Raw genomic sequence first — 22,206 nt, 5'->3', positions numbered from 1 at the left:
CCATACAGATCAGAGCTCTAAGTTGGCTCTTGCTTTGTTCTCCTCTTTGTATTCTGCTTTTGTTTCTCGCTTTTGGCCTCTAGGAGGGTCACTCTGTACTCAACATAATCTGTTGCTGCAAAGCACTTTGTGGTCATTTCTACAAAGGTTTCTATGCGACGGTACAGATATGGCACCTAACAGTGGCACAAGGTTTAAACAATATAATATTCCCAGCCCCCAATTCTTTCGCTCCATAGGGGGAAAAAGAAAGGGGGAAAGCAATGTCTTTGCTAACATTTACAATATTTGGGTCAATATTATGTCCATAAGGGCTTCAGTATCTTTGTATTTTTAGTACAGAAGTCCTTACAGCTATGGGGTGGGGTGCGGCGCTTCACTGTCTCATAGCTTTGCAATAATATTCAGTGGTACCCTCCAGAGGTTTTGGACTAGAACTCAACCAGTATCACCAGTGGGCAAGGATGACAGAACTTGTAGTCCAACTACATCTGGAGGCCTCCATGTTGGCTGCCCCCAGATTAGACTCTTTAACATCACTGGCTCCCTATAAGTCGGTATGGCAGACAGAAACCATGGCAGACTGGGGTGTTATATGGCAGTCTTCCCAATATTGGCATATTCCAAGGAACAAGTACCTATCTACCTTTTGCCAGTATGCTACAGAGTATGTGTTACTGACAAGCCAGGAGTTCATGAAGCTGGCATTTCCCCCCTCTGCCCCATACTTGTATCTCACCCTTCATTCAATGAGCTCAGTATGTATGTATGTATGTATGTATGTATGTATGTATGTATGTATTTAGCACAATACCTCAGTGTGTGTGTGTGTGTGTGTGTGTGTGTGTGTGTGTGCAACCTTGGGTCTTTCCCTGTAGGGCTGGCAATAGTTTCTGTAATGCACTTCTGATCACTATTATTTAGAAGGAAAGGTATGAGCACACAAGTACAGAAATACCTGCACATGTGTCCAGAACAGAAAAGGGTAGTGTAGGGCTGGGGAGGAGCAACTGATGAGAGGGACAAAGCAACGCAGCACAGATACATCTCCTCAAGCTCTGTCCACTGGTGCAGACAGCAAATTAAAATATCCCCAATCTCGGAGCTGTGCTTTATTGTCATGACGGGGTAAGCAGGCAGGTATGGCTAGGCTATCTGAGTGACAATTTGGAGATGGAGGGGAGTACACAGAACAAGAAGCGGAAGCCACAATTTGGTGAAGGCTGCACATTTAGCTGGAAGTTTGAACCTGGATTTCTCACATCAGTAACCCAACATTTTAGTCACTGAACTATACTGGACATTTGATTTGGACCAGTACATTTGACATCTGTTGATGGGTGTACTCAACCAACTTTTTTCTCTCTCTCTCCCACTAATAGCTGATTGTTTCCCCATCACTTCTGTCGAATTCCACGTGGAACTGAGTCATGTGATGAATCCAACATATGTTGAGCTCCAGGGCCAACAAGCGTTCAACAAACCTGACTTCTGGAGGTTGCTATATGTGTGTTGGCTGGGGATCTGGGCATGTGTTAGACCCTTCATTATGACACAGTTTCATATGGATCTCATCATGGGGTGACTGCAAGGGGGGGGGATCACATCAAGGGGATAAGAAAACACTTCCAAAGTCCACGTGCCAACTTTCCCTTTGTGGTTTTGCAGCACCCAAGAGTGTTCTGTGAATATTTTTACATACTGGTCATATATTTGTAGCATGTGAAAGGAATTCTGCTATGGCAAAGCTGAGGGAGGTAGAAGGAAAACAGGAGGGTCTGAGGAAGAATGGGGAAGGATTTTTGCTCTACTGCCCCCTGTTGCTGGTCTCAGCAGAACTTGCTGCAATACCTGCTGTTCCAGAAGGTATTCTTCCATACTACTGTTAACTTCCTCACTGTAAAATTTTCTTTTTTATAAAATTGTAGCTCATTGTATCCTTTCTATTAACTGGTGTACTTCAAACAAATATTTTTTTAAAAAAAAATAAAGCAGGAGTTGGGGATCTCATTTCCTCAAGGACAACCTTGGGGGAGGGCAGAGGGGAAAGGGGGTGGGCAATGGAAGTGACTCTTACTTTTGCATAGTAGGCAACATTTTAACCACAGAAAGTCAGAGGGCACTGGCACAGACACTACTTTCTCCACCCTCAAGCCAGACAAGCAAGAGGCATTATCAAAGCATTATCATAATAATTTATGTTGCACCTTCCAGACTGATAAACTTAATGATAACCTTTCCACCTGACACTATAGTTCTTCATAAACAGAGCATCTCAATTCTCTGTCCTGCCTTCTGCTTGCTATACTTTTGCTCTCCAGCTCCATCAACATTTTTGACAGGATCGCCTTTGTCTTATCTATTATCAAGTTGTCTACTGTCTTAATGTGAATGTCAGTCCCAGTGCTTCCAAGAAAGAAAGAATCTTACTTGAAAGTAATGGTACTGGGGAAGTATACAACCTGTGGCTTTCTGGAGGATTTCTTGCTTTTATAACAGCCACCCATTATCTATTAGGCTTCCAAATTTAGAGACCCCATACCTTTCCTAATTAGCTGGTTTCTGCTACAAAATCTATGATGTCTTATTGCACAGGGTTGCCATATTTAAAAAACTGAAAACCAGATTTTACTGGACATTTTGACAATTTCTACCCAGACACTGCTTCTAACTGCAGTATTCTGGTTATGTCCAGGCAATTCAGGATGTATGGCAACCCGACTGTTGCAGAGGTGAGAGGTAAGATACCTAGGCTTAATTTACCTGCATATTTATTCCATGTTCCCAGTAGTTGCCATGGAACCAAATTTATTTGAACACCACACCTTTCATTATTTGATACCTACATCAAAGTTTCTAAAGCAGCTTTGATAAGTAGCTGTTCCAATTCTTACAAATTCTCTTCATCATTATGTAAAAACCATAGACTCAGCAGATGTAACTGGGCTGCATCATAATCTATCCTTAAATTTGGGACAGTTAATCCTCTTGTCTGTGTTGAGGCCTGCATGGTATTAGCATCAATTCTAGGCCGTTTATCCTGCCACATGAAGCTGTCCAGGATATTTTGCCAACTTTTCAATTCTTTTGAATCCACTGACAAGGGCAAAGCGATAAACAAAAATGCAAATCTTCGTAGGACGGCCATCCTAATTGAATTTATCACGGCCACTTCCTGGTTAAGATTTCCACTAGCAGGCATCCTGCAAGGCACCTGAGGTTGCATTGGAACCCCAAATGTATGGTGTGGATAAAAGAAGCTGAGGTAGTGTGGTGCTGCAATTGAAAAGAAGTTATAAGTAGACAGGGTAAGCATGCTCCTCCAGCACACCACTTATTTGCTTCAAATTGCACCCTCCCAAAAACTACAACAGAGAAGATATGTAGCCTCAATCATCTAACTTAATATTCTATGTTCAGACCCTGTGAGTGACAGTGGGAAAGGCACAGGTCTACAGATCCACTTCAATATAAATAATTAAGCAACCCATTTCTTCCCAAAATCAGTACTGTCGAGATACACTGGTGCTGTCTCTTTGAACTCTATGAAATGGGTGAATTATTTTCAGATCTTGCTTTTATTTTCAGAACTTGACAGCACCATCCTCAGTCACACTGTTCCATTCCACTTGGAACTGTTTTATAATGGTAACAGTTTTATATGTTTTTATAATTCTATATTATATTGTTGTAACCCACTCTGATGGTGAAAGGCAGGTGAGAAATTTTGGAAATAAGGAATGTAATGGTAGGCAGGCCCATTCAAAGCTTGTCTGAGGCCCGGGGTGGGAGACTTGTTCTTGGCATGACAGCATAATTGGGAGCCCTCAACCACCTTAGCCCTCTAAGGTCCAGGGCAAGTGTACCCAGTTCTCCCTCCCCTGTGCATGAGCCTGGTAACACAGCTACAAGCCCCAAGTCATTAGTAGCAGTACCACTATTGCCTCTATTGCATCAGGGGGGACCCCCATCTCCAACTGTTTAACTACTCTGATGTAAACAACAAACAGGAGGAAGATTCCTTTAGCAATACAGGAATACTTAGATATTTCACAAATTAATATGGTACCAGCACAACATGGGGCATCCCTGCTGGTCCCAGGTTCTTCATCCTCGCTATTTGGATTTGCACCAAGGAAAAGGGTGTGTGCGTAGAGAGTAAGTTGGAAGCGTGCACAATGCAAAGTATCATTACTAGTCACAATGTGTCTGTTAAGGCATCAGCTTTGGCTTAACAATTCCCCAGCTTTGCAGAACTTGAGCCAACACCAGAGAGCTTTAAAACTCTGGTTTTAAATTGGCAGGCTTTAAAATCGCTGAATTAATGCATATTGTGTGTGCATATCAAAGCCTAACTTAGACTTTTAGTGTAACACTTAGAATTCTAATGTTAAACCCCAGCAAATTCTTGAAAAGGGAACTGATATTTTCCTGTGCCTCTTAAACTTGTAACTAATGTTTGCTTCTTGACTTACATACTCGATATTACTTGATCGATTACGTCATGTGAGCTTAGCACACTTTAACCACCCTGCTGTACTTACAAGGATGGTTAAAGAATAGTAAAAATTTCTCTCTTCAAATATGTAAAGCAGGGTTGTAATTATGACTGCAGTCAATCCCATGTACACTCACCTGGGAGCAAATTCCGCTGAAATCAATGGGACATAACTCCAAATAAATATGAATAAGATTCTGCTGTACAAATAGACAGCAAATTAATTAAGGTGGAGTACATGGGTATGCTTGTGTATCTATGGTACTGGCGGCAGACCGGCTCATCTCTGTAACACAAAACTAGTTTTTTTCCTCTCTAGCAAATTAGAAAGTTGCTTTGTTTCAAAAACTCAGTCTACAGCACATCTATTAAAGCTGCAACACTGACATGGGAGGGAATCCTATTTAAAAATATTCTGCCTTTTTCTTTTAAAAGGGGGAGAAAAACTTTCTTTATAATCATTGTCTTGGCTCACATCCCTGTTTCATTTAACCTCATCTGCCTGACTTTTACATTCATGGAACAGATTTCCATTGCCTTGGATTCTCATATAATTGGCTGCTATGATATTCTTGGACTGCTTCTTTTCTTTTCTTTTTTGTTTGGGGGAAAAAAACCCATTTGATACCATTAATCATATTGCCATATGTAATAAATTGGCTGCATTGGGTATATTGCTTGAAACTGTCACATGGTTCCAATCAGTATCCTGCCAACTGAAAGTGGCTATTGGAAACTCTGAATCTTCCTTTCAGGCTCTTCCAGTTGGAGTTCCAGAGGGTTTGGTCCTGTTTGTACTGTACATTAATGACCTGCAGGCTGGTTAGCTGCACGTAGGCCAAGACTTACAAGTATGCACATGTTCCTAAGTGCCGCGCTACATAAGCAATGACCTGCTTGCTATCAAAGTCACATCGTTAGACTCAACCTCTCTCAGCACTTGCAAAGCTTAGAGGCTCACACGGCACATCTCTAAATTGCAGCTAAAACACACACACAAGTACAAAACCCAAAAAAGGGCATTTGGTAGAGCCGTGTAAAATGATTCAGGGAACAAGAATACCGCTGGTATTTTTTTTATTTTTTTTGCAGTTGTCAAGACCCTTGTCATGTCACAGCTGGAATACCAGAGTCATCTTAGAAGAACAAAAGAATGATCTGAGTGGATGGCTGGCAGGGCTGGGGAGGCAATAGGCTGCTATTTTGAGCTTTGAACAGTTTGCAAAAGGTTCTTTCCTGTTTTAGGAAGGAAGACAAGCTTTTTTTAAAAAAAAAAAAAGAGTGTCCAATAATTTTTCAAACTAAGGAGAACACCCCTTTTCCCCAGCCCTTGAAAATATTAGTTATTTAAAGCATCTCTTACACCAACCCATTTTTTCAGTCAAGATTCACAGAGCAGCATACATACTATTAATAAAACCCAGGTAGCCTCAGGTTACAATCTAAAAGGCATGACACAAAAGAAAAAATGGATGAGGAGGAAGAAGGAAAACGCTAATTCTTAAAGTTAAACAGGAGTAGTTATAATGGTCAGCAGCTGAATATAAACAATCCAGGAAGAAAAAGAGCCGAATGCAGATGGTCTCTCAGCAGAACCTATAAAATGGCTCCACTTCCCCATCTCTTCTTCTGCTACAGCCTGAGGGAAAATTCTGTTATTTGCACTGCAAAACAATTGAGCTAGGAATGTTAACTCTATAAACCAACAGTCTGGTGCCTGGTCAGGGACTGGCTTGCACAGGACTCTGGGTCAGGAGAGAGAAAGAGAGAACCTCACCCTACCTCCCGGTGAACAGCAGTGACACTACTGGCCGGAGGTCAGGTGAGTGGTATCACCCTACCGCCCCATCTACTACTGGAAGGCATGGATTATACATTTTAAGGATAACATATTCCCTGTCCCTGGTTTAGATCATCAGACTGGTTTCTTCTGTTCAGCTTCTTCATTTCAGTTCCTGCAGTTTGAGTAGCAAAGTATTTCCTTTCCAGAACCGAGAGCAGGGCATAATCTCATGAGTTCAAGCTCAGTGAAGATGGAGCATGTGCAGGGTGGTGGCTCAGAAGATGGGGTGAGTGAATGCCTGATGATTCGCCTTCTATGACCTAATATACTGTGTCACTGCCTTTGGGAGCCAAGAGCCTCTTGCCACATGCCCTTGAATGGAAGGTCAGCATGGAAATGCCCAAACTCTGGCAAAGAAGTCCTCCAGCTGAGAAAAATAATCTGTCCGTGGCTTGGCAAAAGCTTTTCTTCTCTCCTCAATTTTTCTGACTTGACATGTTGCTCTAGTGCACTTCACATCTGATTAAATTAGTCGCATTGCATTATATCCTATCAAATCTGACATGATGCAATGGAATGTGAGCAGTGCATATAAAGATGTACTGGCAGCAGATAGTAGCTACCTGTCCCCAAATGATCGCCTTGCTAGCAGCAGATAAGAGGCAAAGCTGATGCCTGATTTTGATATGTGATTTCTTTCTCTGCTGACATAGAGGGCCTTTGTATCAAACTGATTGCAGTTTTGGATTATAATCACAATGCGCTTCTCCTAAGCTTTCTCAGCAAAACTCAGCATGAATAATAAACATTAAAAGGATGATGACTATATTGATAAGACCACTTCAGCTAACAGAGTGATTGGGAGGGCTATGCACAATCCATCTTTTTCTTCAGACAGCATAGGGCCACTGTACTGTTAGAGCACTATTATACTACTTTAACAGTTAGGGTAGTGCTATGCAGAGCATAATGGAATGATCGCTCCTTCTTCCAACTCGCCCCCTAAATCTATTCTGGGTTCCCCCCCACCCAACTCTCTAGGGCAGATTTGGGGATGACACAGGGTGTGCATGAGGGGAGGAGAGCAGGGCAATACTTTTGCGCTAGTGCAAATCCTTGCAATAGTTCAAATATGTAGTTGAATGCAAAGAATCATGGGAACTGTAGTTTGTTAAGAGTGCTGAGAGTTGTTAGGAGACCCCTATTCTCTTCCTGTTGCGAAAATTTACAGAGTGGTTTAATGATCAATCCGTCTTTCCAGGGAACTTTGGGAAATGTCCTACATTTGCAAAATGGCTCTGAGGTCTACTGCCCTTTTTCTCTATTGCCCCCCTGGTGCTGTAGCAGGTAACAGACAAATATATTTGTGGTGCTTCATTTCCACAGCATCTTGCAAAGCTCTGAAATTATATATTGTTTTATTCAGTGGTTGAATCATAATCACAAACGCATCTATGGTGTGTCTCCTTTCAAGAGTGCCTGAAATGAGTTCTCAAACTCACCATGCTGGAAAATGACAATTAATCCCTCCATTTGCAATCCCATCGTTGCCTTCAATTTGCACCAAAAACATTCCACAAGCTTCGGAATGAGCCCTGTTATAGCAAGGATCCAGTTTCCTCACACCATTGTGTCTACTCAAGCAATTGCAACAGAAAAATAGTGGAGCCTTTCCCTTCATTTTCCCCAATGTAGGGCAATATTAACTTGGTTTCCAGAAGACTGAATGGCAATTAAACCCATGAATTTGCCCAGCTCTCCTGCCAATGAACTGTCGCATTCTCAGTTGCACTTCTGACTGATGCAGCTCATGAGACACAGCCTATGAGTCAGGAAGCAAAACTGGCTGTGATCTCCCTCCTCTATTCTGAATTTGATGTGAGGGCTGGTGAGGCCTCCTGTGTATATTGGGGCAGTTCAATGGTTTGCAGTAAATACAACTCGCCATGAAGCTAACTTGTGCTTCTAATTAGATCATAGAGCAGTAAGCTCTTCCCTCTTTTCCCCGAGTATCAATGGTGCCAGGAAAGTTCAAAAAGGCAGAGGGCATCACCTCTTTTATCTACATTATCCAAGGAGGATGTTTTCAAAAGTGCCTATGGGAGGTGAATATAGGTGGGAATAATAGCTCAGAAAAGAATAGTTCAGATTCTTCTGTTTGGTCTGTGTTTAAAAAAAAATTAAAAAAAATCCCTTGTTCTAGCAGAAATTCATAGATGGCTGATTCATCTAGACTGTGGCCTTTATGTTCAGCACCCGTCTCCAGGAGCAGGGGTGGGGGTAGAAACCCCACACACACAAGCTTTGGAAGTGCACAAGCAACTTTAAAATGTGGCAGGCACCATGTAGCTAAAGTTAAGTGCTTTTAACTTTAATTGATTTCACTTGTAATGCTAAAACACATGCTTATCATTGCAATTCTATGCAAGCCCCATTTAGTTCAGAAGGACCTTCTTACAAGAAAGGGTGCATTGCAGCCCGAATCTGTCACATTGATATCAAGAGTACTTAACATGCTTGATTTGGGCAGGAACATGTCAGATGCCCTTGCCTTTTGCTTACATTAACATCAATTAATCAAATACTGAAATATATTAGTTTTACTGGGACCACTGAACAATCAACTGGCCACTAGAATCCTTAACTGGTTTGGATTTTCCAACATAGGCAGCTGGGGTTTGTGCATACAGTTTGCCACTGGAAAAACAGGGAGGTAAATCATTTGCCCAGCCCACCATGTGCCTGATCTGAATCTGAACCATTCACATCTGTAGCTGCTACTTGGGGGGAACAAATTAAAGAGATGAATCTCTGTCATAATAAGCTCTAAGACTTAGTTATTATGTTTTAAGTATCTCTCAGCCCAACCTACCTCTCAGGGTTGCAGTGTGGATACAGCAGGGAAGGGTGAGAACGGTGCATGCCACCTTGAGGTCCCTGAAGTAACAGCGGAGTATAAATGTGAAAAGAAGAAGATACTTTCTTCTGAAATTGAAAAAAAAATCACACCATCTTTATTAGGTACATTTCCTCTAAGCAAAACTTCTGAAGGGCTTCTCAACAGAATCAGTGGGTCCATCGATAAGCCTGTAGTTGCTAACCCTGGAGTGGGGTAATGCAATTTTAATCAGTGAAAGCAAATTTTAATCAGGGGGCTAAGAATTAAGCACACATTTGTTAATGTTTCAAAGCTACTTTGAGTCTGTTTTGATAGTGCTTGAGGAAAAAATGAAAGCTACTGCTTTCTACCGTGTATTTATTGAAAATATTTATTTTATGCCTCTCAACCATGATTTCCAAGGCAGATATCACACGCACACACACACACACACACGAAATGGGCTGGATCCAGAATTCCTGTGAGCAGAACTCTGCTCCTGGGACACTCCTGCCAGCTCATGGGTAGAGAGATGATTTTCACTGATCCTTCTTCCGCTATATCTTGTAATAATATTTTTGGGGACCCTCCAAAAGTGTGAGAGCTGTGGTGCCAGGGGAATTGGCTAAAAAATTTAAAAGCCTTTCCTCCTCCTTCCCCAAGTGGGAACCTCCAGTGGATGTTAGCTCCAAAGGAAAGGCCAGTCTGGATCCAACCCAGTATCAACAATAATGAAACATGCACTCTTAAAAAAAAGTTAAAGCTTTAAATGGTGGCAATATCCAGTCTCAATTCAACAGCAAAGCTGCTACCTGCTATTCTGAACTAAATGAAATTTCCAAACAGTTTCTGGAGGCAACACCACATAAGGCATAAGGGCATGGAATTGTATCCAGATCCCATTCTTCCAGGAGTAGCCACTGCTCATATAGGCACCAAAGCTGGTTAAAATCAGTGCTTTTTTCCTGGGGGGATACAGGGGTACGCATACCCCTAAACATTTTGTGAATCTAACTGGTGTTTTTTTGAGAGGAAGAGCGGTTATAATTGCAAAAATGAAATAAGTAAAGGGAAGCTTATCTGAAACATCTGCTTTGTTATGAGGCATTGGCATAATCAGCCAGATCAATGCAAGCAAAAAGAGAGAATCTTCTCTAGCACGGTGAATCTTTAGTTCCGTTGCTAACCCTGATGTCCATTTACTGTATTTATTTTTCCCAATTTGAACTATAAAATTGTGGTTTTCTTGAGTCAAAATATGAGTACCCCTAAATATTTTTTAAGAAAAAAAGCACTGGTTAAAAGAGTTTTGAGCCATGCATGATGGCACCTAAGTACTCATCCACAGAACTAGATCTAAAATCGTCCCTAAGCTTTGACCACGATCCTGTCAGTCCAAAAGCATTCTCAAACTGAGAACCTGATCATAGTAATGGCTGGTAATGTTTTGTTTATTAAATTCTAAATGCTCTCACTGCCTTCAGTATCTCAAAAAAGATACCCATACTGATGTTTTGGCAGCATGTAAATGCATTTACACGTAATTGGTTTAAAGGCTTACGATCACATTTTATTAAAATGGTGGACAGAGGTAATTTGAATGTGAATGCATTCCTTGGTGTTCCTTTCCACTTTATGTTTTCTTGTCTTCTATGAAACCTGGCTTACCATCTATCAACAGTTAAATACTTTTAAGACATTTTGGTTTCAATGGGAGATTTCAATCCCATTGAATTTAATTAGAGAGGGTTAACCGCCCTGAGTGAGGAGGAATCATAAGGGTTTTATTTAATTTTGCTCCTTTGTTTTACCCAAATATATCATAACTTTAAATCAGGGAAAGCAGGGGAGGGGGCGAGACAGAAGGTTCTTGAAAGGGGAAATTATTATTTTTTCTATGAGTAAAACAGAAACAAATAGAGAACATGCCTGCTATAGAATTTCTTTTTTAGTGGATCTTAATATGAAGCTGGGTGTACTTTGTATGAACCCTGTAGCCCTGATGTAACATTTTCAATTAATTTGTTTATTGGTTTAATAGGCTTCTTCTATTACATTTATGAGACTGTATGGGCTTCCTCTGATGGCTAATTAACACCTTTTTACATTTTTGACCAAAGCCTTGGCTTGTCTGCTGGGTAACACAGCAGACTTTGATTTATCAAGCTTTGGAACAGAGTAGTTTTATAGGGAGGGGTTCGGGTGGGCTAAATGTGGCCATTAAATCATATCTTGCTTATTATCTGTCTTTTCAGTCATTAAAAATACATAGTAAATAAGCTGTTGCTATGTCAAATTTTTCATTTTTAACAGAATTGCTTTATTTTGCTTTGATTTTTTAAACGATGCTGCTTTCAATTTATGAGGGTAGGGGGATAATTAAACTTGTTCAACTGGCTAAGTACTTCAATAACTTGTCCTTAACACACTAGTCTGGTTTTGCTTACACTCTGTAGAGCAGTGGGGGGTGGGCATTAAATGCCCAGCTAACAAAGCTATGGTTTGGCCCATCCTGTCTTAAAAAGTGGTTGTCCTAGATATGCATTTTTATTGGAATGACTTCTTACATCGAAAGGACTAGAAACTTAGGGCATATTCCTACACTTGAGATCCCTCGAACGGGCTTTAGGATTTGGCAGAACCTCTGCTAAGCTGGTGGAATACCCCACCACCCCACACAAAAATATGTTGGTGAAACACTCTGCCAGTGGCACTGTTCTGGTGGCAAATATATGCCAGTGAATAGGCTAAACAGGAAACAGTTGTTGGCAGATCTCAGAGGTGCCGAGTTGCAGCCAGCATTGGGGGGCCGCCGATGCACATGTATGACGTTACATGGATCACGCTTCAGGAGGATGCAATCCAGTCAGATGGCCAAGGTATAAGTAACATTATTATTATTATTATTATTATTATTATTATTATTATTATTATTATTATTATTGAATAGGGTGTCCCTATTTTCATTGGAGGAATGAAGGAGGGTATGCAGCAGAGGTGGCAGGTGTGGGCAGAGGATCAAGGCTCCCACTTCACCTAGGCCGCAACCAATATCAGGAAGTGAGGATTTGTGAGGAATTTTCTCTTTGGATTTTTGACCAATGTGTGAATTTGTCTGTGCAACTCTACCAAATTATTCCCTTCACAATGAACAATGGGGGGATCCCTCTGAGGACTTCCTTGTTATATTTGTGCCCACTTTACAGATTGTACCTCAGAGAGTTCCCTTGCTTGTTGCTGCCGTTGCCTGGCTTTATGCCTTCCTTCCCTGAGAAGGGAAGTACAGTGGTACCTCAGGTTACATACACTTCAGGTTACATACGCTTCAGGGTACAGACTCCGCTAACCCAGAAATATTACCTCAGGTTAAGAACTTTGCTTCAGGATGAGAACAGAAATCGTGCTCCAGCGGCGCATCAGCAGCAGGAGGCCCCATTAGCTAAAGTAGTGCTTCAGGTTAAGAACAGTTTCAGGTTAACAGACCTCCGGAACGAATTAAGTACTTAACCCGAGGTACCACTGTAAACTGTTTTGTCTCCTGTGTGATGGAACAAAGTAACCCCTGAACATGGTTCTTCCTGCCGGCTCTAGCAGACAGCACCACAGAGTTCCCTTGGCTGTGCACATTGCCTGGTGGTCTGTGTCTCTTGCTTAGTGGGGCATGGGAAGATGACAGACAAGCTCCCTCCATGCATGCCGGGAGTGGGGTGCCAGCGTCAGCGCAGTCCCCTTAGCCTCTTAGCAGAATTTCCAGGGAACATAAGAGTGCCTATGCCATTTTGATACAACATAAAAACATTTTCTGGTTGTGTGTTTTTACCTCACCTCCTGGGCTGAGCATGCACAGTGTACAGCAGCTACTCTACCAGCAGAAAGGCAGAAAATCTGTCTTTCACACACAATGCAATGAAGGCCTCAGTCCTGTTTGGGTAAATTTCTGTGAGACACAGGCCAGTGCTGGGTGGGGCCAGAGGCAAGAGTGGTGGAAGAATTAGCCAGTGCCAGATTTACGTATAAGCTAAACAAGCTATAGTTTAGGTCTCCACTCTCTTGGGGGCCCCAAAAAAATTTAAAGGGGAAAAAACCTGGATGTACCTTTCCAAAATATAAGGTAAAAAACAAATAAAATAACACCTACACACAGTAACAGTGTTTGGTGTTGTGTAGGCTCTTATGATGTAAGTAATGGGCCTGATAGCCTGCATCCTAAAATATCACTGGTTTGCTCATTTCTATATATATAGGGTGCCTACATTCTGCATGTGCAAATGCCTTTAGATACCTATTAGGTCCATAAATGACCACATAGCATATATTCAACTCAAAAAACAGCAACAATTTGTTGTTGACAAAGGACAGCTGGACATATAAACAGCCCCATTGCAGGGGTGAAGGTCAGGATGACCAATAGAGAGCCAGGCTAAGAACCTCTGAAGCCATATTATAGGGCCATCTAAAAGCTAAAAGCACAAAGCCATTTTAGAAAGCTAAAGACTATTTCTCTTTCTCATGTTTGTCACTTTGCCACCTTTTGCAGAGGCAGCAAGCATGCAAGCTTGTGGGTGCCGCTAGCTTGCCCCTGCAGGAAGTTTGCTAGTTGAGGTTAAGCCATTTCTGAGAAACGACCCCTGACAAAGGCAAGTAGCAGGATGTTTGCTGACCGCCAGGCTCCAGAGATAACGCTTAGGTGTGAAGTTGCTAAACCACAAGGACATTTCTTGGAAGCGGGGGGTTCAGGGGCACTTCCTGGAACTAGTACAGAGGTTAAGTAGATTATAAGCCAGTAGCGCCACCTAGTGGAATAGGCAACTTGGAACCGAAAGGACACACCAAATTTATTCATTGGTTGAGCTTTAATGAATATGCATCAATGACCATAGGAAATTGTCAATCATTGGCTAAAGGGATGCCAAGGGGCTGAACTGTGCTTTGCAGAAAGATATATAAGTTGACTGCCCCAAAGGGGGGGCGGGCATTCTTCATTTTCCTGAATGCACCCTATTTGCTTTTTGTCGGACAAAAATCCAAATAAAAACTTTTTCTTTAAGAAACTTTGCTGCCTGATTTTTACATTCCTGGTCTGAATACCGATGTCCCTTTCATTTCTGGTGCCAAAAGTGACTCGGATCAGAAGGACTTTAAGTGTCCTCAGAGACCAGGAGGCAGCTCCCTTGCCCTCTGGGCAGAGACAGGGGAGGGTCAACAGACCTCCTGGCTTCCACGTGCACACCGAACCTTTTCTTCGGAGGGGGGCAGAAGGCAACTTGACCCTCTTGCTGTATCCTGGGACAGAGGACAACGGATTTGAAGAGCCGAGGTTGGGAGGACAGGACAGAGAAAAGCCGGCTGGGGTGAGTACATGGCAATAAGCCCTGAGGGGATAGGAAATCCTCCTTTTAATTAAGGAGAAGGGAGATACTGATCACATCTCCAGCATGGATAGTGGCATTAAGTAGAAGGGTTGACTGCTGACAACCACCCACGCTTTGGTATTAAGAAGGAGAGAAAGGAGGGGCACAGGGTGGTTAGCGTATGGTACAACGTCTGGCGAGAGAGGCATTTTGTGCATGTATGTGTGTTACCCCGGGGCATTCCCCTGGGGTCGTAGCAACAAGTACTCCATTTCCCAGTCGGGCGACCGCACCTGGGTGAGAAAAGTTGCGAAATGAATGTGTGAGTGTTTGGTGTGGGGACGCTGTACAGGGCCATATTGAAAATGGGAGGGGGGAGGCTTGAAAGGCTTGAAAGGTCCAGTAATCCCCCTTCAATGTATGTTAAACAACTTCAAGGAAGGACCAAAATCAGCATAGACCAGGGGGGACATCCTGACCAGATTCCCTATATAGACAACTGGCTGAAGGTGGTAGATGACAATCACCCCCCCCCCCGGTTGAAGAAATGCAGGACTGAACATTGCAAAGTCACTCCCTCATGTCAGGTTTTGGAGAGGGAAGATGTCCAGAAGAAGTGCAGTGTTTATGGAGAAGAGTGTACAGAACAGTAAGCAGTTATTACTGCATTAACAGAGGAAAATAAAAGAAAAGAGCATGAAACAGGATGCTACTATAGAATTAATGTAACAGGATCTTGAACAGACAAATGAAGGACTTAATAGATTAAACACAAGTCATTTAGAAGAGAGGTCTCAACTAATTCAAGACCTCCAGAGGTATGGAAGAGAATTTGACAACCTCAGAGAGGTTTTAGCTGAGAAAGACAAAGAAATTTCTGCTATTATTTCAAATACAAATGTGTATTCTGAGCAGATTAATATTCTGAAATGTCAGATCAAGTGCAAAGAGGATGAAATGCAAGACAGGGAAATAGTGTTGTCTAAGGCTGAAAGGGAAGTCCAGTTACTGAAAGATCTACAAACCAAAGGTGTGAACAGTGGAGGCAGAAAGCTTTCAGAACTTTCTGAACAGTTAAGTGCAAAAATCAGAACTGGCTGAGGGAAAAAAAATAAAAATAAAAAAATTTGAAAAACGCTAGTAAAACAAAAGAGAATGAAGAATTTGTTAGGCAAAACAAAGAGACTAGCCAAACAGTTAAAGATCTTCATTCTGCAATTAAGACTTGTGATGTTACTTAAAACAACAAACTCATGGAGTGTGACTCACAAATTAAATTGCTTAAAGAACAAATAAGTAAATCAGCTAAAAATTGCAAGAAACAGAAATAGGATGTAAGGAGGAACAGACCATTTTAAATCCCAGGTCGATGAACATATCTCTGTAAAGGAGAAATTGAACAAGTTACTAAAATTAAAAGAAAAACAAAGAACAAAGTTTTGTGAATGAGCTGAAATCAGTGAAAGATTCACACAACCAACTCACTTTACAAAATGCAAAAAAGGGATGAAGATTTAGCTAATTTATCCAGACAACTTGCTGAACATACTGACCATCTAGAAATTGTCAAAAGGTCACTGCAAAAAAGGCAGAGATTGTGATATCCCTTAAAGACAAGCTTAAAGTTGTGGAGCAACAGGCTTTTGCAGAATCCTGATCCAAGGCTTCAGTATTTTAGCAAAACCTCTAAATGAAGTTACCAGAGGAAGGGAAAGAGACCCCTTTGAGTGGGGACCGGCCCAACAAGAAGCCTTTGAGACTATCAAGCAATTAGATTCCACAGCGAAAGGCTGGCCACCCTGTCTGCGCGCTGTCACTGCCACCGCCACACTAGTGGAAGAAGCAGACAAGTTCATGTTTGGCCAGGAGATGCATGTGAATGTGCCCCATTCGGTTCTCACCCTTATGGAATATAAGGGGTACACAGACTGAAACAGGCTTTGCCCAACCCATTGAGGAGTCTACAGGCGCAGTGGAAGTTTGTGAAGCAGACGTGCCTGATGTTCTAGAGAGACCAAAGGGTCCTAGTCATTTTAAGGGCCAGCGTTGATTCTTGGCTGTTGGCAATACTCCAAGGGAGGAAGCCCTGGGTAGCGTGGCAGCCACTGAAGACAGCATGTCAGGCCACAGTGGCAGCCAGACCAGAAGGGGCTGTGGGACGCCCAGAAAGCCCAGAGGGGGCTAGAGGATGCCCAGAAAAAGTACCAAGCCCAGAGGGGGCTGAGGCTGTTTTGGGAAGCTGTTTCTACGCTTCAATAAGTTGTTTCTCAGGCAGCAGAGCACCCAGAAGTGGGGGTGCAAGGCAGGCAAGCCGTTCCAAGAGCTCTAAGAAAGCCAAAGTCTCCAAGAGTTGTTTGTGTTTTGAGGCGAAGTCCAACAGCAAAAGGCATTGCCCTGCAATTGGCAGCAGGATGCAAGGCTAATGTCCAGAAGTTGAGACGTTACTGGAAGCAGTATGGGGTCCCGAAGAGATTGCCGTGATGCACTGCAAAGCCCATGGGAGAGGCCGGGACATGGTCACTAGGGGCAACCGGAAGGCAGACAACGCAGCTCGTGAAGCAGCTTTGAAACCTCCACCAGCACTCAACGCAGCCCTCATCCCACAACTCACTCCAGACGATGTGGAACCACGCTACACACCGGAGGAGCAACAGTGGGCACGCCAGGAAGGAGCAACACTCCAGGAGGGATGGTTCCGTCTACCAGAAAACCGTGTTTTTGTGCCCCAACATCTGGCTACCGTGATTGTGAAGAATTACCACAAGTCCACTCATCTAGGGGGTCCAGCTGCCAGAGCACACCTTGGGAGACTTTTCTATATCACTAACCTTTCTCAACTAGTTGCTGCTATATCCCAGAGGTGTGTCCTGTGCGCCAAGAACACCCCCAGACAAGGCCACCTCCCCCCACCGGGTGTACAACACGTGGGCTTTACCCCTATGGAAAGCCTGATTGTGGACTTCACTGAATTGCCTCCAGCTAGGGGTATCAAATACCTGCTTGTGTTTGTCTTCACCCTGACGGGCTGGACAGAGGCATACCCCACTAGAACAGAGATACCTTGTGAAGTGTCCAAGAAACTGTTACATGAACTCATACCCCGATTTGGCCTCCCCAGAAGTATTGGCAGTGACAATGGCCCTGCCTTCATTGATAAAGTTGTGCAAGAAGTGTGCAAGGCGCTGCAGATAAACTGGAGGCTACACACAGCCTACAGACCCCAGAGTTCGGGAAAACCTGAGCGTATGAATCGCACCTTGAAGACCCACTTGGCCAAGCTGACCCAGGAGTCAGGACTACACTCCAACCAAGAGACTGAGACTATCACCCTTTGAACTTTTGTATGGCAGGCCACCCCTTTCGTCCGAGACATCCCCGCCAGTTTGGGGCGGGTGGGAGATCACATCACTCAGGAACAAGTGCAATTCCTGTCCCCGTGTGTGTTTGCTTCCCTTTCCAGGTACTACCTCGAGCCTACACCGTGCAGTCTCGCTGAGCCGGTCCACCAGTTCCAGCTGGGTGACAGCGTGGAAGCGCAACCCCCTCATCCCTAAGTGGCGAGGCCCATATACCGTCCTCCTCTCCATCCCAACTGCGGTGAGAGTAGCCGACGTGACTCCCTGGGTGCATCACGCGCGTCTGATCATCACCTTGTGTCTGACGCTACCGGAAACGCGTTGGGCCACGGGCAACGTGATCCTGCGACTGATCATCACAAGGACTTTCACAAGGACTTTCCCCTTTTCTCTATTATGTTCTGTATTGATTTGCTCTATGTCCTACTGCCCTTTTTGCTCTATGTCCTATTGTCCTGACCCCACTGAGCCATACCAACCCTATTGGCCTGCGGACCTCTGCTATGACTGGTTCGTCTTGCCAGTGGTAAGAAATGGCGTGCTCATTGGTTATTGGGAACAGGGGTTTGATGAGGTTGCCGTATTGAAACATCCCACTACCCCACTGTGGCTTCTCTTCCACACCACTGTCCAGCGCACATGGGTACTGCTCCTACGGGAAGTTGCAGAGACAGTCGAAATCTATCGAGTTCTGGACCGCTCTTGCTGTTGTGGGGGGGTAACCAACTGTCAATCGGGAGGTAGACCACTGTACCAACCCCATCTGGTAGACCAGGTCCTAATCTTAATCCAGGTGTTGCATGGGACGGAGCCTATCTTAATGCAAATATTGCAGGGGAGGGAGCCTGAACCAGGTGCACATTGAAATTGCTGAACAAGTGCCAGTAAATCCGGCAGCCCCACCTGTGGTTGTCGTGGTGGCTCGAGCCTCCCAAAAATCCCAGAATACTGCCTGAACTACTGGGCCTGGTAACTCCACATCTAATACCCTTGAATGTGGTAGGGTATTCTTATGGCTGCATAAGGGTTACCACCCCAGGCTTCAGCCTCCATAGGCCCTGGTCAGAGACCACGTAGGTGACCGCTACCCAGTAGGACCAGCCTTTGAACTTTACAGAGTCTATTGCCATCCCTATAGCTCCCGAGGCCTAACAGTGTATCAGTGCCAGGCGGCCACTTTTCCCTGTGTAGAGTGGGAACGTTTTGTGGGTAGACGCTGTTCACGCCGTAGCAGGGCCAGGAGTTAGAGGCCCCATGACCTGGCCTTCGTGGGCCACCATCCCTTTGGCTTGTGGTATTACCCTTTTTGTGGTATTTCTGTGTTGGTGGTACAGTTCTTTGTTCTGGGGCACCGAACATTCCTCGAATCAGGATGTGGATCATACCCTGCCTCCTGATGGTTCTCACCTCTCAAATGGCCACAGGGTGGAAGGAAAACACCTTCCTGAATATGACAACAGCTGTAGCTAAGAGCCTGAACAGGTCTGAGTGTTACAGGCTGATTTGTACCACAAAATTAGTCTAGATGGTGCAGGTCTCCCCAGTGTATGTAGTTGAATTAGTTCTTAACTCCCAGGTTGGTCATGGTTAAAAGAGATTTTGCTTGTGATTTTACTTCTCTTCGTTACCGTATTATTCTTATCATGCTTTTTGCCTTGCCTTATCCAGATTGTACGCCAAATGGTAAGCCGCTCAGTTAATGCAGCAACACGTACCTATATCCTGGCTCTCTATGATGTTGCACCTATAGGTCCATCAAGCGAAAATGGAGAACCGTGACCGGTCAGCATTTTCGTGATGGAAAGGGGGGAATGCAGGGGTGAAGGTCAGGATGACCAATAGAGAGCCAGGCTAAGAACCTCTGAAGCCATATTATAGGGCCATCTAAAAGCTAAAAGCACAAAGCCATTTTAGAAAGCTAAAGACTATTTCTCTTTCTCATGTTTGTCACTTTGCCACCTTTTGCAGAGGCAGCAAGCATGCAAGCTTGTGGGTGCCGCTAGCTTGCCCCTGCAGGAAGTTTGCTAGTTGAGGTTAAGCCATTTCTGAGAAACGACCCCTGACAAAGGCAAGTAGCAGGATGTTTGCTGACCGCCAGGCTCCAGAGATAACGCTTAGGTGTGAAGTTGCTAAACCACAAGGACATTTCTTGGAAGCGGGGGGTTCAGGGGCACTTCCTGGAACTAGTACAGAGGTTAAGTAGATTATAAGCCAGTAGCGCCACCTAGTGGAATAGGCAACTTGGAACCGAAAGGACACACCAAATTTATTCATTGGTTGAGCTTTAATGAATATGCATCAATGACCATAGGAAATTGTCAATCATTGGCTAAAGGGATGCCAAGGGGCTGAACTGTGCTTTGCAGAAAGATATATAAGTTGACTGCCCCAAAGGGGGGGCGGGCATTCTTCATTTTCCTGAATGCACCCTATTTGCTTTTTGTCGGACAAAAATCCAAATAAAAACTTTTTCTTTAAGAAACTTTGCTGCCTGATTTTTACATTCCTGGTCTGAATACCGATGTCCCTTTCACCATTACCTTCAGCAGTTTAGGGCCTCATCAGATCTAAATCCTGTTCTGTAATTAGTGTAGATGTTACTTTTGTGCAGTAGGCTGGTTTCTGTACATGCTTACACGTCCCTTTCTACTCTGCAGCCTGCTGAAAACACTCAAGGAGCTGGTGAGAGGTGTGGCATAGGAGCAGGGTGTAGTTGTGGAGGGTGTGTGGTCTTGGGAGAGTGCTGAGGATCATATCAAGACTTGCCACATTCAGCCTCAGGCCTAGAGGTTCCTCTGAATTTAGAGTATAAGGATGTGGCGCATAGCACTTCTACCAAGTTAAGGCTTGAAGCTGGTTATCTGTTTACCAAACCCTCAGATAAGAAGGTTTTGAACTGGATGGTGTATATGGATATTTTACACTGGTTCTATCTGAGTAGTATTTTTGCTGACCCCTAATTTTAGATGTTTGCACTTAGGTTAAAAGACCACTGATGCTTTTAAAAACAATATTACACTTCAGCGAAATGTTGGCTTATGTTGCACAATAGCTACATGAAAGTATCCAGGCTCGAGCACATTGCTTCATGAAATTCATATGATGCACTGTAAATATTTACAGTATTTTAATGCAATGAGTTTGACCTGGAGAAAAAGCTATAAAATAGTTGAACAAAATCCTCTGGGAAATGCTAGCAGGCAGCGCTGCCAAGTCTCGCCATTTTATCACAGGCCTCATAACATTTGATCCTTTTATTACGTCCCTAGATCTGTTTATCTCAGATTTCATTTGGAGGTGAGAGGAGGGTGCCATTAGCCTTCAGCTTTGTGGAGGAAAGCTTGAAATTAATTGTGTATTTTAACCTAGTAGCCCTTACCGAATCTTTTTATCTCTGTTGACAATTAGATTGAATACTCAAGCAGTATTATTGTTTCTGAGTGTCAACATTATCAGGCAGGTATTTCATTTTGTTTTAAACTAGAAACTTAAAACATACGTGCCTAGGCAGTGGAGTCTCACCTACTTTTTATTTTTCTATTAGCTCCAAGGATTTCTCTGCCTTTCAGGCCTATCCCTCCCAAGTCATTGTTAGGCATACTCAGACTGCACCCCCTGAAATTAATGGTCATGTTCACTGATTTCAATAGTCTGAGTACAATTAATATTGGAGATTACCCATAAAATACAACTAAAAGCATATCTTCACAATTGCAAAACTAAAACAAAATTGGAGCGTATGTGCCTATGCAACTGCTTCAATCATGGAAATTGCACTTTCGCTTGTGCCATATAACGTTTGTTCCATATCTCTTAGGAGTCAAGCTTTCAGTCTGGCAGCACCTATGCTGTGGAATTTTCTGCCTTTTACGTTAAGCTGTACTGTTTTAGACCCCACCTAAAAAGCTTTTCCTCCGCTCCAACAAGCCTATACTGACACATAATTTGGTTATGTATACTTGCTTTCAACATTTGCTGATTTTATTGTGTATTATTAGCTTATTTTTACTGACTTTTCAGGTTGACAAAAAAGTGTGAGAAATCTAAACAAACTAGCTATTATAAGGGTCTCTCCTGCCCCTTCATGCAGAGTAGAAACTACATGTTTGCTATCCACAAACAGCTGAATTGTCGCTGTATTTTTTTCTTTTAAAAAACCACATACTGTATAGAGAGTTATGTTTACATAGGCTAAGGTTTACAGATATTAAGTGTATGTGAAATACACTTTTTATTATTAATAATTGTTTTAAATTGTTTTGTATACACTACTTTAGAGGTGTTGCTTTTAAATTAAGTGGTTTATAATTTTTTTCAATATAAATAAATCAGCAGTCTGA

The 22,206-nt window shown here is 43.2% G+C and overlaps 1 protein-coding gene across 18 annotated transcripts in view; it reads right to left on the bottom strand.

Annotated features, from left to right (window-relative positions):
- LOC308594114 (uncharacterized protein) overlaps nucleotides 1-20,777 on the bottom strand; it is a 166,730-nt gene extending 145,953 nt beyond the window's left edge. For 4 of the 18 annotated variants that reach the window (XR_014011307.1, XR_014011308.1, XM_081206845.1 and 1 more), the window contains exons 1-2: nucleotides 20,407-20,777; nucleotides 9,154-9,266 (exon numbers count right to left, since the gene is read on the bottom strand). The gene's annotated coding sequence lies outside the window, so the exon portion shown is untranslated. Of the gene's footprint in view, nucleotides 1-9,153; nucleotides 9,267-12,372; nucleotides 12,437-12,519; nucleotides 12,951-12,979; nucleotides 13,124-20,406 lie in introns of those variants that run through there. The other 14 variants (XR_014011312.1, XR_014011313.1, XR_014011314.1 and 11 more) reach the window with 8 other exon arrangements.
- Nucleotides 20,778-22,206: the final 1,429 nt, after the last annotated feature.

Source organism: Podarcis bocagei, assembly GCF_964188305.1.
Source record: "Podarcis bocagei genome assembly, chromosome: 8".
In the NCBI taxonomy this organism is placed as follows: Eukaryota; Metazoa; Chordata; class Lepidosauria; order Squamata; family Lacertidae; genus Podarcis; species Podarcis bocagei.
The sequence above is the reverse complement of the archived record's forward strand: the minus strand, read 5'-3'. Positions and strand labels throughout refer to the sequence as shown.